Below are 15,254 nucleotides of genomic sequence, written 5' to 3'. Positions count from 1 at the left end.
CTGGAGCCTCGGGGAGGTGATGGAGGATTTATAGAGGGTTAGATGGGGCTTAGGATGATCTAACTCCTGGTTTTGGGGTGTTTCCCGTGGGGGGCTGAGCTGCTGCTGCTCGTCCTCAGACAGGAGCATCCCTCCCTCCTTCCCTGCTGCAGAGCATCCCTCCCTCCCTGCTGTGGGACTGGGCTTCTCCTGCCCAGTTCCTCCCAAGAATAAGAACACCAAAAAGTCCCGTGGGCTGGAAACAGTATCCCAGGACAGAGCTGCTGTGGGGAGGGGAGAGGAGCAGGACCCCCAGCACCCCTGTGCCCTGGCACTCCCCTGTGCAGGGGAGCAGTGCCCGGTGAGGAGCACACAGGGAACAGCCCTGGGAGGGGAAGGTCCCCTCCAGATGTGAGCAGGGAGGCATGAGCTGCTCCTGGCTGCTTTCCAGGCAGGAAGGTAAAGAGAAGGGCAGCCATGTCTTAAAAAAAGCTCTTTTGCCTCCCCCTCTTTGCACACTGCAGCGTGTGGGGGGAGGAAACCCTCTCCACCTTGTGTGGCTGATTTAACAGGAACCAGATGGGGCTGGAGCTGCTGACATCGAGATGGGCTGAGTTTGCACTTCCCTGGGCTGCTCTGGGGATGCAGTGTGGGCAGGGGGGCAGGGCTGTCTAATGCTGGGGACCTTGGTTGGTGGCTTTCCTAGGACAGGGCAGGTCCCTGCTGTCACATCCCCATCCACAGGGGCTGTGGCACAGAGGAGTGACATGTGTCAGGGTGGTCTCCTCCTTTCCAAGTCCCTGCTGTGTCTTTTAGAGGACAAAAGCACCCAGCAATGAACCCTGGGGTGACCCTGAGCCCCTCATCACACAGGGGTTATACCTGTCAGGGAGGAGATCCCATGTGCCCACTCAGCCATCCCTTCTGGACCACATCCCTTCATGATGAAAGGTTATTATTAAGGCTGGAAAATCAAGCCCACAGCTACTGGAAAGTGCTGGAAACAGGATTGCTGATGGACTTTCTGCTAGGATCTTTGTACACACACATTGCAAATTGTGCTCTTTGTCTGGGTGTCTTCTCCCCCACCAGTTCCCCTACCCTCCCTGTCCCTCTCATTTGGCTCAAGCTATGTCCTATGTCCTCCTGGTCATAGGACAAAGGGGCTGAGGTGACAAGTGACTCCTGCCTTGTCTGAAAAAGTGCTGATCTCATTGGGTGTACATTTCCTGGGCTTGTTTCACTAAATACATCCCTGTGCAGTGGTTTGAACAGCTGAGCCTGGTGCTCTGTCCCCTGGTATCTTATGTCCCCTTATGTTCTGCATTTTAGTGCCTGGCTCATTCCTGTGCTGGCTGCTCTGGGCACCTTCCCTGTGCTGCCAGCATGGACAGGGCAGAGCTGCTTCTCTATTCTTCCCATCAAAAATGGGAGATGAATTAGGACAGGGTGGACCTGGCTGTTACAGTGAACAATGTGGCTGGTCAGCAGTGAGAAATGGGAAATACCTGCAAGTCTGGCTTGGACTGAAAGAACAGAATTGAAGATTTTTCTGCACTTTTCCTCTGCAAAACCATAGGCATTTTTATTTTTAAACCCATCCCTGTTGCAGGGGTGGAAAGCTCATGTCCCTGCTGATGGCCAGAAAAGCAGAGGTGTCTGGGATGACCTGCAGTCTCCAGGTTTGCACTGCTCCACTCTGGTGGTTTCTGTGGAGCAAGAGCTGTGGTCGAGCTCTCCCTATCCCTGGGTGCTGCTCCTCTCCTCTCTGACACTAGGTGGTAACATCCATGTTCCTATCAGCCTGTTCTAGGCAGATTGGCACAGAATTCTGTGTGATTCTGTGATTCTGTGGTGCATGGTCTTGCTGGGCTGGAGAGTGAGTCCCAAATAGGACTTTTTGGGACTCCTGAATGTGGCTTTTTGGCTGGCAAAGCCCTGAGCCAGGGGCTGCTCACTGCCAAGAGTCTTCAAATGTGGGAAACCAATGCTGAGTTATGTGCAGTAAATTACATTGAGCAGATGATTATATATATATATATATATCTCTGAAGGACCAAAAGTTTGAAAAATAAAGTGAGATGTTTTGTTAAGCTGTGTTTATAGAGGGTTAGATGGGGCTTAGGATGATCTAACTCCTGGTTTTGGGGTGTTTCCCGTGGGGGGCTGAGCTGCTGCTGCTCGTCCTCAGACAGGAGCATCCCTCCCTCCTTCCCTGCTGCAGAGCATCCCTCCCTCCCTGCTGTGGGACTGGGCTTCTCCTGCCCAGTTCCTCCCAAGAATAAGAACACCAAAAAGTCCCGTGGGCTGGAAACAGTATCCCAGGACAGAGCTGCTGTGGGGAGGGGAGAGGAGCAGGACCCCCAGCACCCCTGTGCCCTGGCACTCCCCTGTGCAGGGGAGCAGTGCCCGGTGAGGAGCACACAGGGAACAGCCCTGGGAGGGGAAGGTCCCCTCCAGATGTGAGCAAGGAGGCATGAGCTGCTCCTGGCTGCTTTCCAGGCAGGAAGGTAAAGAGAAGGGCAGCCATGTCTTAAAAAAAGCTCTTTTGCCTCCCCCTCTTTGCACACTGCAGCGTGTGGGGGGAGGAAACCCTCTCCACCTTGTGTGGCTGATTTAACAGGAACCAGATGGGGCTGGAGCTGCTGACATCGAGATGGGCTGAGTTTGCACTTCCCTGGGCTGCTCTGGGGATGCAGTGTGGGCAGGGGGGCAGGGCTGTCTAATGCTGGGGACCTTGGTTGGTGGCTTTCCTAGGACAGGGCAGGTCCCTGCTGTCACGTCCCCATCCACAGGGGCTGTGGCACAGAGGAGTGACATGTGTCAGGGTGGTCTCCTCCTTTCCAAGTCCCTGCTGTGTCTTTTAGAGGACAAAAGCACCCAGCAATGAACCCTGGGGTGACCCTGAGCCCCTCATCACACAGGGGTTATACCTGTCAGGGAGGAGATCCCATGTGCCCACTCAGCCATCCCTTCTGGACCACATCCCTTCATGATGAAAGGCTATTATTAAGGCTGGAAAATCAAGCCCACAGCTACTGGAAAGTGCTGGAAACAGGATTGCTGATGGACTTTCTGCTAGGATCTTTGTACACACACATTGCAAATTGTGCTCTTTGTCTGGGTGTCTTCTCCCCCACCAGCTCCCCTACCCTCCCTGTCCCTCTCATTTGGCTCAAGCTATGTCCTATGTCCTTCTGGTCATAGGACAAAGGGGCTGAGGTGACAAGTGACTCCTGCCTTGTCTGAAAAAGTGCTGATCTCATTGGGTGTACATTTCCTGGGCTTGTTTCACTAAATACATCCCTGTGCAGTGGTTTGAACAGCTGAGCCTGGTGCTCTGTCCCCTGGTATCTTATGTCCCCTTATGTTCTGCATTTTAGTGCCTGGCTCATTCCTGTGCTGGCTGCTCTGGGCACCTTCCCTGTGCTGCCAGCATGGACAGGGCAGAGCTACTTCTCTATTCTTCCCATCAAAAATGGGAGATGAATTAGGACAGGGTGGACCTGGCTGTTACAGTGAACAATGTGGCTGGTCAGCAGTGAGAAATGGGAAATACCTGCAAGTCTGGCTTGGACTGAAAGAACAGAATTGAAGATTTTTCTGCACTTTTCCTCTGCAAAACCATAGGCATTTTTATTTTTAAACCCATCCCTGTTGCAGGGGTGGAAAGCTCATGTCCCTGCTGATGGCCAGAAAAGCAGAGGTGTCTGGGATGACCTGCAGTCTCCAGGTTTGCACTGCTCCACTCTGGTGGTTTCTGTGGAGCAAGAGCTGTGGTCGAGCTCTCCCTATCCCTGGGTGCTGCTCCTCTCCTCTCTGACACTAGGTGGTAACATCCATGTTCCTATCAGCCTGTTCTAGGCAGATTGGCACAGAATTCTGTGTGATTCTGTGATTCTGTGGTGCATGGTCTTGCTGGGCTGGAGAGTGAGTCCCAAATAGGACTTTTTGGGACTCCTGAATGTGGCTTTTTGGCTGGCACAGCCCTGAGCCAGGGGCTGCTCACTGCCAAGAGTCTTCAAATGTGGGAAACCAATGCTGAGTTATGTGCAGTAAATTACATTGAGCTGATGATTATATATATATATATATATCTCTGAAGGACCAAAAGTTTGAAAAATAAAGTGAGATGTTTTGTTAAGCTGTGGGTGGTCTGGGCACCATGTCCTCGTAGGATGCCATGGATGAAAATAATTTAGAGAGGTTAAAACTGGTGCAGGCACATTTTTGTCAAACCTCTGCCTTAGGATGAAGCTGAGAACATCTGAGGGGTGGAGGGTGGGGGGGAGGGTGTCACTTGCTGCCTCTGGTTTAAAGCAGAGGGAGCAGGGGGCTCTGCTGAGGGTGAGGGTGGCAGCGTTTCCCTGCGTGGCTGTGGAGCCGTTCCTGGGATTCACATGGATCCCTTTGGCACTGGAGCAGTTGGAGGGTGAGCTGGTGGCAGGGGAGCCTCTTGGCACTCGGGCAGGGAGCAGAGGTGTCCCCCCTGGGGGTGTCACCCCCTCAGCACCCTCTTTTCCTGGCTACAAGCTCTGCCAGGACCCTCCTGAATGAGAGGGACCTGGACCCAGTGAGCTTCTCTCACCTAAACCCCAGTTCCCCCAGACAGAGGCTTAATCCTTCTCCCCCTCAGCAGCACCCAGATCCCACCTAGGAGATTAGTGCACCCTCTTCTGCCAGGCACAGGTAAGGTGTTATCCCAGGACAGATGCTCCCACCAGCATCCCACCTGCCCTGGTTATCTCCTCAATAAAGCTGCTGTTTGGGGCAGCTGGAGGGGGGGGGGGAGGGATGTAAGCAGATATATTTTTTTTCTCCCGATGATGATGGTGATGTTTCTTCCACCACAGCACAATGGTTCCCATTCATCAGCCCTTTTGCTGGGAATGCTGGCCTTGTTTTCATCTGTTGTGCCCACAGATTGTTTCCTGTCCAGCTTTGGTAAAGCAGACAGAAAAGAGGCTTCGAGTTGACAGGCAGACTTTGACTATGGCTTGGAAAATATTATTTCATGGGACAGCCTGTGCCTCCCACGCTGTGTCTCTCAGGCTGGGGGAAGGAAAAAAAAAAGGGCTTGATTAATGTAGGGAGATTGAAACCAGGCAAAAATTTTATACTGTGTTTTCTTTGAATGAATGGAAATCATTGTGGTCTGAGAGACAGCAGAAGACACGCTGGTATTTCACTCCCTCCACACACACATGCAGTCTCTGCTTCCTGGTTCTGAATAGATGCACACTGGAGCTAATAAAGAGGTTGCTTGGGTAGGATCAAAATGTGGGGTTGAATCCCCACCTCTTCATCAGGTCAAGGTCATGCACAGAAATACCTGATGGAAAAATCCCACCCCTGGATGGTAGGTGAGGTGGGGCTGGATGGGGATTTCCACCTTTCCCCAGGATCCCAGGGCAATGCTGCTCCTGCCTGCAGCACAGTGGGAAGCCTGGTTACAAAACCAAACTGTTGGAAGATGCTGATTAAGCACCTTTTAATTAGCCTCTCCTGAAGGGAGATGTTTATTACTGAGTGAAAGTTAATGATCTGGGTAGGTTTCTTAAGGGCTTTTCTTTTGTGAACAGTGGAGATGGTACCAAGGTGGATTTTCAGCAGGGAGAAGAAAGTGGTGTGGAAGGGCTTGGTGAGCCACAAACCAGGACCCTGGCTCCTCAGCTGTTTCACTTCTTATTGTGGGTAATGAACCTCAACAGTGATGACTGAGGAGACAGAGGAGAGGAGGCAAACAGCTCCTCAGTGAGCTTCCCAGGGGCTGTTGGAAGCCGTAGCAGATGCTCAGGACTGGTTTGATGCCTTTAGTTTGTGACACAGGTGAGATCTCCCAGAGCAGCCCCTGGTGTGAGACAGAGGAGAGGGTGGCTGTGGCTGGTGGAGCAGCACAGCCTCCCTGCCCCCTCCTTACCCTGGGTAAACAAACTTCCAGCACTGACAGGCAGAAGCCAGACTGACCACTGTGTCTTGGCTTCATCCTTTACCCAAGAAAAATTAATATCTATGTGAAGAATTAGATCAACCTGCCCCCAAACACAACACCCTCTTCCAGAGCAGCCCTGGAGCTACCACTGGTCCCATCACCATAGCTGGGTCTGTGGGACAGGCAGAAGAAATGTGGTGGGAAAGCTGTGTGGCCTGCAGTGTTTTTATTGAGCTGCCTTCAAAGCTAGCAGATGGTTTCCTCACCAGGAAAACATTTGTTCTGCTGCAGTGCCTGGATAGTCTGTCATTCTACACAGGGACCTGCTTCCCATTTTGGTGCAATGCTGGGGAGTCAAACCCAGGGTCTTATGGTGCTTTGCTGCTCAGTCCCTTCATGTAGAGAGAGGTGGGCAGGGAGCAGAGACCTTGTCATCCACTCTTTGGATCAGGAGCATCATGCAGACCTTTTCCTGGTCCCTAAAACACGTGGTAGCTCAGTTTAGTCACAGCAGTTGGGGTTGCTGGAAAGGGGGTTCAAGGGGGATTTGAAGTTCTGGGGAGACTTTCTTGATGCAGACCCAGTCTCTGGATCCCAGCAAGGACCCTCACCAGGCTGCTGCACTGCAGGTGCCCTGGGTGATGGGTGGGTGGTGGGAAGGTGCTTGTGTCCTACCATCCAGCAGACCTGGTGGGGGGAGCTGTGCTAAGCCCCCCTGGCAAAGAGAACCCATTTGGGATCAGCAGCTGCTGTCAGGCAGGGCTCCAGCTGGGAGAGCAGCTCCTCAGTAGCTCTTGGCAGTGACCAAGGGGTTCTTCAGGGGTTTACCTTGGCCTGGTGACACTGGTCCTGCCTCCTGCCAGGCTGGGGAGGTCAGGGTGGGGACCTTCCCCTAGCCCCATGTTCTGGGCAGGGGGGATGCTTTTGGGAGGATGCTTTTTTTTGCTCTTTGAGTCTTGCAGATGGACACTTGGTTGGCCAGGGCTTGTTTCTGTTGCAGGGCTGTGTAGGGGCAGCTGCTCTTCCCAAGGCAGGGGCTGCCAGGGGCTGCTCATGGCTGGTGATGCTGCTGGGGGGCAGGTGGAGATGCAAAGGAGGGAATCACAGAGTGGAGCTGTGCACTGGCTGCTGGTTCCATAGAGGTGCCAGGCAGGGGGTGAAGGAGATGAGGAGCATCTTCCAAAAGCAGCCAAGCTGCAGGGGCTGGAGGGTTGCTGGGGAAAGCAGGTGCTTTGTGCTTCCCTGAAATTCAAAAACCAGAATTCAAGGCATGCAAAGTCAGGAGAAACCTGCCCCAAGTGGTGCAGCCCATGGCAGGATCAGACTAAGCAGAGTCCCTTGGACTCTCTGGCTCGTGTTGGAGGCTCCTTTGCCACATTGATGCCAGCAGGTTTGGTGGCAACACTCACTCTTTTTCCCTTGCCTGTCCCTTCAAATGAGCTGCTTGAAAGCCTGTGGCAGCCCAGCCCCTGTTCCTGGGGCTGGGTGGGTGCTGCAGCCTTAAGTATTGCCCCGAGTTGGAGGAGAAGACCTCCCTCCCAAGTCAGCAGGGAGGTCTCCAAAGTCTGGCTGGGAGCTGGGCTGCTGGCTGTGAATGCCCCCTGCCCCTTGGCATTTACATCACTGTTTGTATAAATAGTCTCCCCTCCTCTTCTCTCACACTTCTTCCTCCTCCCTTACCCAAATGTCTAGACTGAGGAGGGTTTTTGGTTGATTTGTAATACTTCTGAGAGACAGCTTGGCCTGCCCTGCAACATCTGGCTCCCTGGAAAGTCTGTGTAACTCTTCCTTTTTTCTCTCTCAGTGGTGGTCACTGTGTCTGCAGTGACAGATGCCCAGAGCAGCTCCAATGTGGAAATATTTGGCTTCTCATCCCCCTGGGAGAGAACTCCACAGGGAGCTGCTCAACCCTTTCTCTGGGTGTGCTGTTGACCAACTGAGTGGTTTCTGGTCAAGCTATGGCCACGGTGGCCCTGCAAGAGGAGAAGACTACAGGTCTGTGTTTGCAAGAACCCATGAGCAGCAGCTCCTGGACATGTCGTGTTTCCCTGGGGACATGACTGTCCTGGATTGGAGGTGGGGCTTTCAGTGTAACCATGTTGGGTGTCTCCACCATCCTCTGGTGTTTCCCAGGAGTGGGAGGCTGCCCACCAAGGGCTCCTGGAGCTGCCTCTCCATGGTGGTCCAGGCTGTGCTTGGTGCTCTGGCTGCAGGATGGATAACAGGAGCTGCAGAGGATGGGTTGGTTGGGAAGTGAGCTGGTGCTACATGAGTGCCTGCCCTTGAACCTGCTCCCACAGGACAAAGCACTGGGCTCTGCTCCCTCCCTGGCCGCAAACTCTCTGGCAATCATGGTCTCTTACTGCAAAGGTCTCTCTTGCCCCAGCTTTAGCAAAGTGCACCCCTTCAGTTCCCTGTTCACCTTAAAATAAATTTAAAAAGAGGGCAAAGGAAAAAAAAGAAAAAGCAGAGAAAGCAAAACCCATTATCTGTGTTTATCTGATGCAGATAATGCCCAACAAGGCTCACTTTGAGCACCAGGTTGGGTCTTTGCAGCCCCACTGGCCTGTTCCTCCCTTCAGCAGCCCGGTTTAAAAATAAACCCTCCGAGGAGGGGAAGCAGCTTGAATGAAGACATTGTTACTGTACACGATGCGATAATAGGCCCTTTTATAGCTACAGCTGTTAGTAAATTGTTTAGTTCCAGGTTTTCAGGCTGCATAAAGGAGCCGCTCTGGTGCTTTCACACCCTCCCCGGGTGCGTTTTAAGGGAGATGCTGCAGGAGGGAGAAAAAGGAGGAACCGTTTTCGGCGCTTTTAATTTTGTTCTTTGCTAACGATCCCCATCGGGGTGGAAACGTGGATGCCCGGGAGCCGTTTGCAAGCTCCTGGGAGCAGTGGGAGGGCTGGGAGCAGTGGGATGCTGAGCTCCATCCCTGTCCCTGCAGGCGCTGAGAGAGGATGAGTGAAATCCATGTGTCTCTTTATTTGTCCACAGAACTGGGCTTTGGTTCCCTTCAGATTTCTTTTTCCCCACTAGCCAGGAGGAAGAATAGTGTCTGTATTACCTGCACTTTCCTTGCCTTGCTCGGGGCTTTTGTTTTCTGCAGGCAATGGGGGCTGCCTGGCTCTGCAGGGCAAGGCAAAAAAACCCCCACCCTAAGAAATCCCCCCCCAAACCATCCCCCCAGTGTGTTATTTGCAGAGATTCCCATGGCATGCAAAATGGTTTTCTATGAGAAACGTGCTGTTGGAAGATCTGTGCAGAAAGCAGAGGGTTGGCATTGCTGCATGGAGCTATAAACATTCATTGGCAGGTATTATTGGGAATTTTTATAGGTGGGCCAGAATCCCAGCCCTGCTTTTAGACCACCCAGCTTCTGTGTGAGTTTCATTTTGAAAAAAGTATTTTAAGACCCTTTACAAGGTTCTGTATCTCCCTCCAGCTCGAGCCCTGCCCGAGATCAATGCAGCCACATCATTAAAGCCTGTTTCATTTTCAGGCACGCCCACGTGAACGTGCAAAAATGTAAGTGATCTGCAGCCTGATGCTGTTTAAAATAGAGTTAACGAGGCCTCAGATGAGTGTCTTCTGAAGGCAATTACACATGGGTGCTTCTGACTTGTAGGGTCTTAACCAAAATCTTCTGGTGATGGTTGGAGTGGTTGGTGCTTCCAGGGAAGGATGTTCTTGGTTTCTGCTGAAAAATGGAGATGTTTTTGTCCAAAGCATCATGTTTAGGAGCTGAGTCTGAGCTGTGAGCTCTTGCTGTCCCTGCAGATTCTTGTATTTTTGTGGTTGTTGCTGTTCTGCTTGAGACACTTTGGTGGGATTTGCAGGGCTCAGGGTGGCCCAAATGATGCTGAGCTTTTCTCCAAATACACATCTGGAAAAAAGAAAGATGCTGTGGGTGACAGCAGCACTGGGGGTCCTGCAGCTCTTTGTGCTGCTTTTTAGTGCTGCTTTTGTATTGTCACCTTATGCATGGGGAAACTGAAGCAGGGGTGGGTGCCTGTTGAGGGGGCTGAGGCTCTCCTGGGGCTCACTTGTCATCTGCATCCAGAGCATTGCCCAGGTCCCACCTCCCCACCTGGCTGGGCAGATCTGGGAACCCACTGCCAGGAGCCAGTTTGTGTGCAGGTGACATTGCCAGTGTCAGAGCTGGGAAATACTTAGGTCTTGTGCTGTTCCCTTTCCTGGGGCATGGATTTAACCCCAGGAAATATGATGGGAAGCGATGCTGGGGACAGGAAGTGACATCTTCATCCACTGAGGAGTGTTTGCTAATGTTTTAGCTAGATAGTCCATAACTGTGCAAATGGAAATTTGTCTGTGTGGTGGATCCTGGCGTTCACTGTGTGTTGCAAGAGCAAGTGGCAGGACAAGGGTAATTCCTCCTGGCTTGCACCTCCTGCCAAGGGGGTTTTGCAGGGAGTGACTCCAGAGCTCGGTGACGTCTCCTGCTTCTTTTGCAGATACCAGCCTTGGAGAGCTGGAGCTGGAGGAGACCTGGCCAACACCGGCGGGATCCTGCACTTGCAGGTCATGTTCACACTCTTATCTGGCAGCAGGAGAAAGCACCGAGGCTCCCTGAGCCTTTCCTGCTGTGCAGCCGAGGTCAAAACATGGCAAAAGAGAGAAGGGAGCAGGAGCGCACGGAGCTCATGAAACGTGTCTTTGTGCTTCCCAGATCGGGGGAGATGTGAACTTTTACCCTGTGCGTGAGGCTGACTCATAAATCAAACAGTTACATAAATAACTGGGCAGATAAGAATGAAGATTTTAAAACCCCAGGGGAATAAAGAGCCCCCAGACAATGGGAGCCCTCGGTGCGAGCGGGGGATGCACACCCGCGGGCAGCGCCTGTCGCCCCTCACACCTCCTGTGCAGGTTTTCAACTTGCCCTTGTTGGCAGCTGCTCATGCTGGGGCACGGGTGGGTGGGGTGTCTGGGCTCGTGCCCTTTCTGCTGAGCCCCCCCTGGCTTTGCTGGGATGGGCAGGAGAAGCCCCAGCCCTGAGCCCAGGCTGGCAGTGCCTGGTGGCTGCAGTGATGGTCCTGGCTTGCACCATGGAGCTCGTGGGATGTGGCATCTGAGGACTTGCCCACCTTCATGTGCCAGACCTTGGTTTCCTTGGCCAATTACTGACTTGATGGTCCATGCAGGAAGAGTCTGGATGGTCGGTCCCTCCGGGGAGCACAGGATGCAGTGACAGTGAGATGCAGGGGGGAGCTGAGCTTTGTGTTTGCTGTTGGTTGCAGTGGGATTCAGGATGGGAGGTAGGAAAGAGTCTGAGTGCTCGTGGGAGTCTGGGAAAGAGGTGTGCCACGGGCAGGACACAGGACAAACCAATGTGAGCAGGGTGGGGGAAAGGAAAGATAAAAAGCCCTGTGTGTTGTGCCTGGGTGATGGAACGAAGATGGATCCAGCTCGGGCACGTGGATGTGTTTGGGTGCTTCACGCACAGACCAGTTCCCATCACTTTGATGTGCAGGATGCAGCTGGATGTGTGACCTGGGGACTTCCCCGTCCTGTCCCCTTGCCCTGCTGGAGAGGAGGGCTGGCCTGGCATTGCTGAGGATTTATGTTGGGAAAGCTGGATAATTTCTTGCTCTTCAGCTAAAGGTGCTGTCCTGGCTGTCACAGTCAGAGGGGAGAGCAGGTTTTATGACTCTGAACTTACCTTATGCACCTTTGGGATAAGTTAAGGGTAAAGTTTCCTAAAATTATAGATATATACTGCGTGTGGATCCAGAGAGGTGTATGTTTGAGGCTGGCAGAGGGCCAGGCAGGCAGATGTGACACGGAGCAGGTGATATGTTGCTTGAGAGCTGAGTGATTGAAGGAGAAGAGGCAGGAAGAGGTGTGGAAGTGGCTGCTTTTGCAGTTCTCCTTGGAGGTGGGTGGCCATGCGGGGACCATCCAGTCCCTTCCTGCTTCCTGACCCCTGCAGCCCTTCCCCTGCTTTGTGCCCCAAATCCTTTCCTGCTGCTTCTCTTGTCTCCTTCACTCCCGTTCAGATGCCCTGGCTGCCCTGGTGCTGCTTGGGAAGCTTTCATTCGGACAGACTTCCCAGTCTGTCTGTTTGTCCATGTAACTTGAAAATTGTGCAGTGGCCACCAGGAAGTTGGTGTTTTTGTTGGTGGGGAGGAGAGCTGAGGGCTCTCAGGCTCGAGGCATCGTGTGATGGGCAGCAGGTGCTGCAGCCCCTGCCTGGGGTGCCTTCCCACATTGTTCCTTGCATTTCTGTGTCCCTGTGGATAACGGGGCTGGTGGCTGCACTGAAAAGGCATGGTAGGTTTGTATCCACTTTTTGTTTGATGGCTTTGAGTGTCTGAGATGAAAGATAGGCCTTATCAAAGGGCAAATCCATGGGAGTAACCCCCTCCCATCCCACCTGCTTTTGCAGAATCACAGAATCATTCTGGCTGGAAAAGACCTTTCAGATCATTAAGTCCAACCATAATCTAACCCTACCAACCATTAGCCCAACTCTACTCAGTCCAGAGCTTAAACCATGCCCCTCAGCACCACTTCTATACATCTCTTAAACACCTCCAGGGGTGGTGACTCCACCACCTCCCTGGGCAGCCTGTCCCAGCATTTAACAACCCTTTCAGTGAAGAAGTTTCTTCTACTATCCGATCTGAACCTCCCCTGGCACAACTTGAGCCCATTCCCCTTGTCCCTCTGCTTGTCAGTAGGGAGAAGAGACCGACCCCCCCATCCACGCGATGGAGTCACCTGGAGCCCTTCACACCCATGGGTGGCTCAGGTTGTGTCCTGGGGACTGGAGGGTGGGCTGGGCTGGGGGGCAACCCCCTTGCACCCCTTTCCTCCTCCCCAGCAGCTCCTTGGCTGCCTCCTCACCCCCGCGGTCTGGCCGGGGCAGGAGGTGCCGGCGGCGGTGCCGAGCAGGTGGGGCAGGAATGGGGAAACGTGGCTCCTTCCCACCTGGGAGCCCTGATCAAACACCTCGACGGGGCGGCCCCGAGTGGGAGCCATGATGTAATCTTGGGAGCCCAAAACAATCGGCCCTTTCATGGCAAGACGATAACAATCAAAACAGTATGTAAGGGCCTGCCATGCAAGAATACACATGCACATTATACACTGGAGGGAACTGAAAGCCCTAGTGAAAAGGGGCTTGTTAAGAATATGTAGCCTGCTTTCATAATCAGTTTGTAAAAGAATAGGCCCTTGAAAACAAGGGTTTAGGCTTATAGAAGGCTTTCTGTGCCTTGACCTTGCAAATATGCAGAGATGCCAACTTTTTTTTGAAAGTGAACTTGGAGTCTCCCAGCGTGGTGCCATAGCAGTTGGCAGGCGAGCGGGGGGTAGGAGGTCCAGCCCTGGTGCGTCCCTGGGGGATGTGGAGTCTTTCCCTCTCACCACCAGGAGCTGGTCCTTGGTGGAGTTCTGCCAGGGTGCCACAGTTTTACCTTCTCTTCCTTAAAACTGCAGCACTGGGCTCTGCTGTGGAAGAGGGTCAGGCAGTGCCAGGGCAGAGCCAGCCCAGCATCACTGGCTCTCTGCAGAGCTCATGTGCAGGTGGCACGTGTCCCTTCCTACATCTGTGTTTCTGTGCCCAGACCCAGAAGGTTAGGGAGGATGTCACTCTCATCACCCCTATCTTATGGATAGGGAAGCTGGGACAGGAAACACATCCAATGCATGTAGGCTCCTTGATGCTTCCAAGGACACCTGAGTCCATCCTACCCAAATGGAGGCACCCAAGTGACATTCCCACACCAGCCAGGGTGACAGTGGCAGAGCACGTGCATCCCCAGGCAGAGCCTGGCGCAGTGTCCCCTAAGCTGCTCTTTCCTTATGTCAGTGCATGTTTGTAGGCTGAGGATGAGCCATGGGTTATTCTCCTTGTCTGCAATGTCTGCTAGCTGGACATGGGTGACCCATCAGACAAGACAGGCTCTGCTTCTAACACCTCTCTCTTGGTTGCTCCCCACCTTCCACTCTGTAGAGACCCAAATGCCTCTAAACATTTCATTCTGGTGACTGTCCCTCTGGCTACACTGGCTCATGTCCCCGTTGCCATCTCCTCTGCGTCCCACAGCCCACCATGGGCACCCAGAGGATCAGCTCCCCGGGGCCAGGCAGCTCCAGCCTGTCTCTGTGCATCTGTTTTACAGTGTGTTTCTTTGCAGTCGGGGGAAACCTTCCAAGAATCCCCACCTATTTCCGTCATAAGGCTGCCTTTGTTTGCCTCGGACACAAAGCAGCTTTGATTCACTGCCTTTCTCACCAGCCGTGGTGCCGTCAGCTCCGCACAGGAGCTGTGGGGAGAAGGTGTGAGGTGTGCACAGCTCGGTGGTGCAGGGGGAGAGGAATGTCCCCTGGGATGGTTTTATTCATCCTTGGGGAATTGGAGGTAAATCTGCTTTGCCTCAGCACCCGGACATCTCCCCAGCTGCTGTGCTGGGCAAACAGAGGTGGCCCCCGAGCAGCAAGTGGTGGTGGTGGTACCCTTGGTGCAGTGAACCAGGGCAAAGCAAATAGGAAGGCTTATGTGTTCCTAGGCTCCATGTTGGCATGGAATTATCCTCATCCTGATGAGATTAGTGTCCATGGGAAAGGCTCAGAAGGCCCTGAAGTCCAAGAAGTGTTTGGGCAGAGCTGCGGTGGGAAGAAGGGTTGAAGGAATGAGTGGTCTGAGGGGTGAGGAAGTGTGAGCTGGGTGAGTGGGGACAGGGAGGGAGTGGAGGCCAGGGGATGACATGGGGACCTTCTCAGCCTGATGCTGAGCCCATAAGGTCCTTTCTCTTCTCTTTACCTGCTGCATGGCTGGCCACGGGCTGGTGCAGGCCATGGCCTGTGGCTCCTTGCTCACTGTGCCCTCCTGGCATCTCCTCCTCCTCCTGGGCTGGAGGGCCAGCGCCAGGTGACCTGGCTGCAGCCCCATCCTGTCCCAGACCTGCTGGGCATCCCATGCAGCTGCAGAGGTGGCCCAAGCCATATGGCCAGGTCCAGTTCTTGCTTTTGAGGAGCCCTGATGGCTTTGCCAAGGGTGAGCGTGGGAGAGCGGGGAGGGGGGCAGCAGCACCTTTCCCCAGCTGAAAGCCCCTTTCCTCCTTGGGACTTTCTCTCCCCTGGGGGTTGCTGCAGGGCAAGGGGTCAGTGCAGGGTTCCCTCCTCCTGGCAGGAGCAGGGGTGATGGGGGGGCTGGCCACCCTCCCTGCACAGACCCCTCCATTCACACCTCCCTCTCCCACCCCATTAATTTGTTGTGGTCGGGGCCAGTAATAGCTGCTTTGTGCGAGGGCGAGGGAAGGAGGAAAAAAACCCAGGGCACAGACAGCAGCTCCAGTGTTTTCTAAAAGGGAT

The 15,254-nt window shown here is 53.6% G+C and overlaps 1 protein-coding gene across 1 annotated transcript in view; it reads left to right on the top strand.

Moving 5' to 3' along the window:
- SLC39A11 (solute carrier family 39, member 11) overlaps positions 1-15,254 on the top strand; it is an 85,573-nt gene that overhangs the window by 66,477 nt on the left and 3,842 nt on the right. The window lies entirely within an intron of this gene.

This window comes from Chaetura pelagica, unplaced genomic scaffold (assembly GCF_000747805.2).
Source record: "Chaetura pelagica isolate M959 unplaced genomic scaffold, ChaPel_1.0 scaffold47, whole genome shotgun sequence".
NCBI lineage: Eukaryota > Metazoa > Chordata > Aves > Apodiformes > Apodidae > Chaetura > Chaetura pelagica.
Note: the sequence above shows the minus strand (reverse complement) of the source record. Positions and strands in the feature narration are given on the sequence as shown.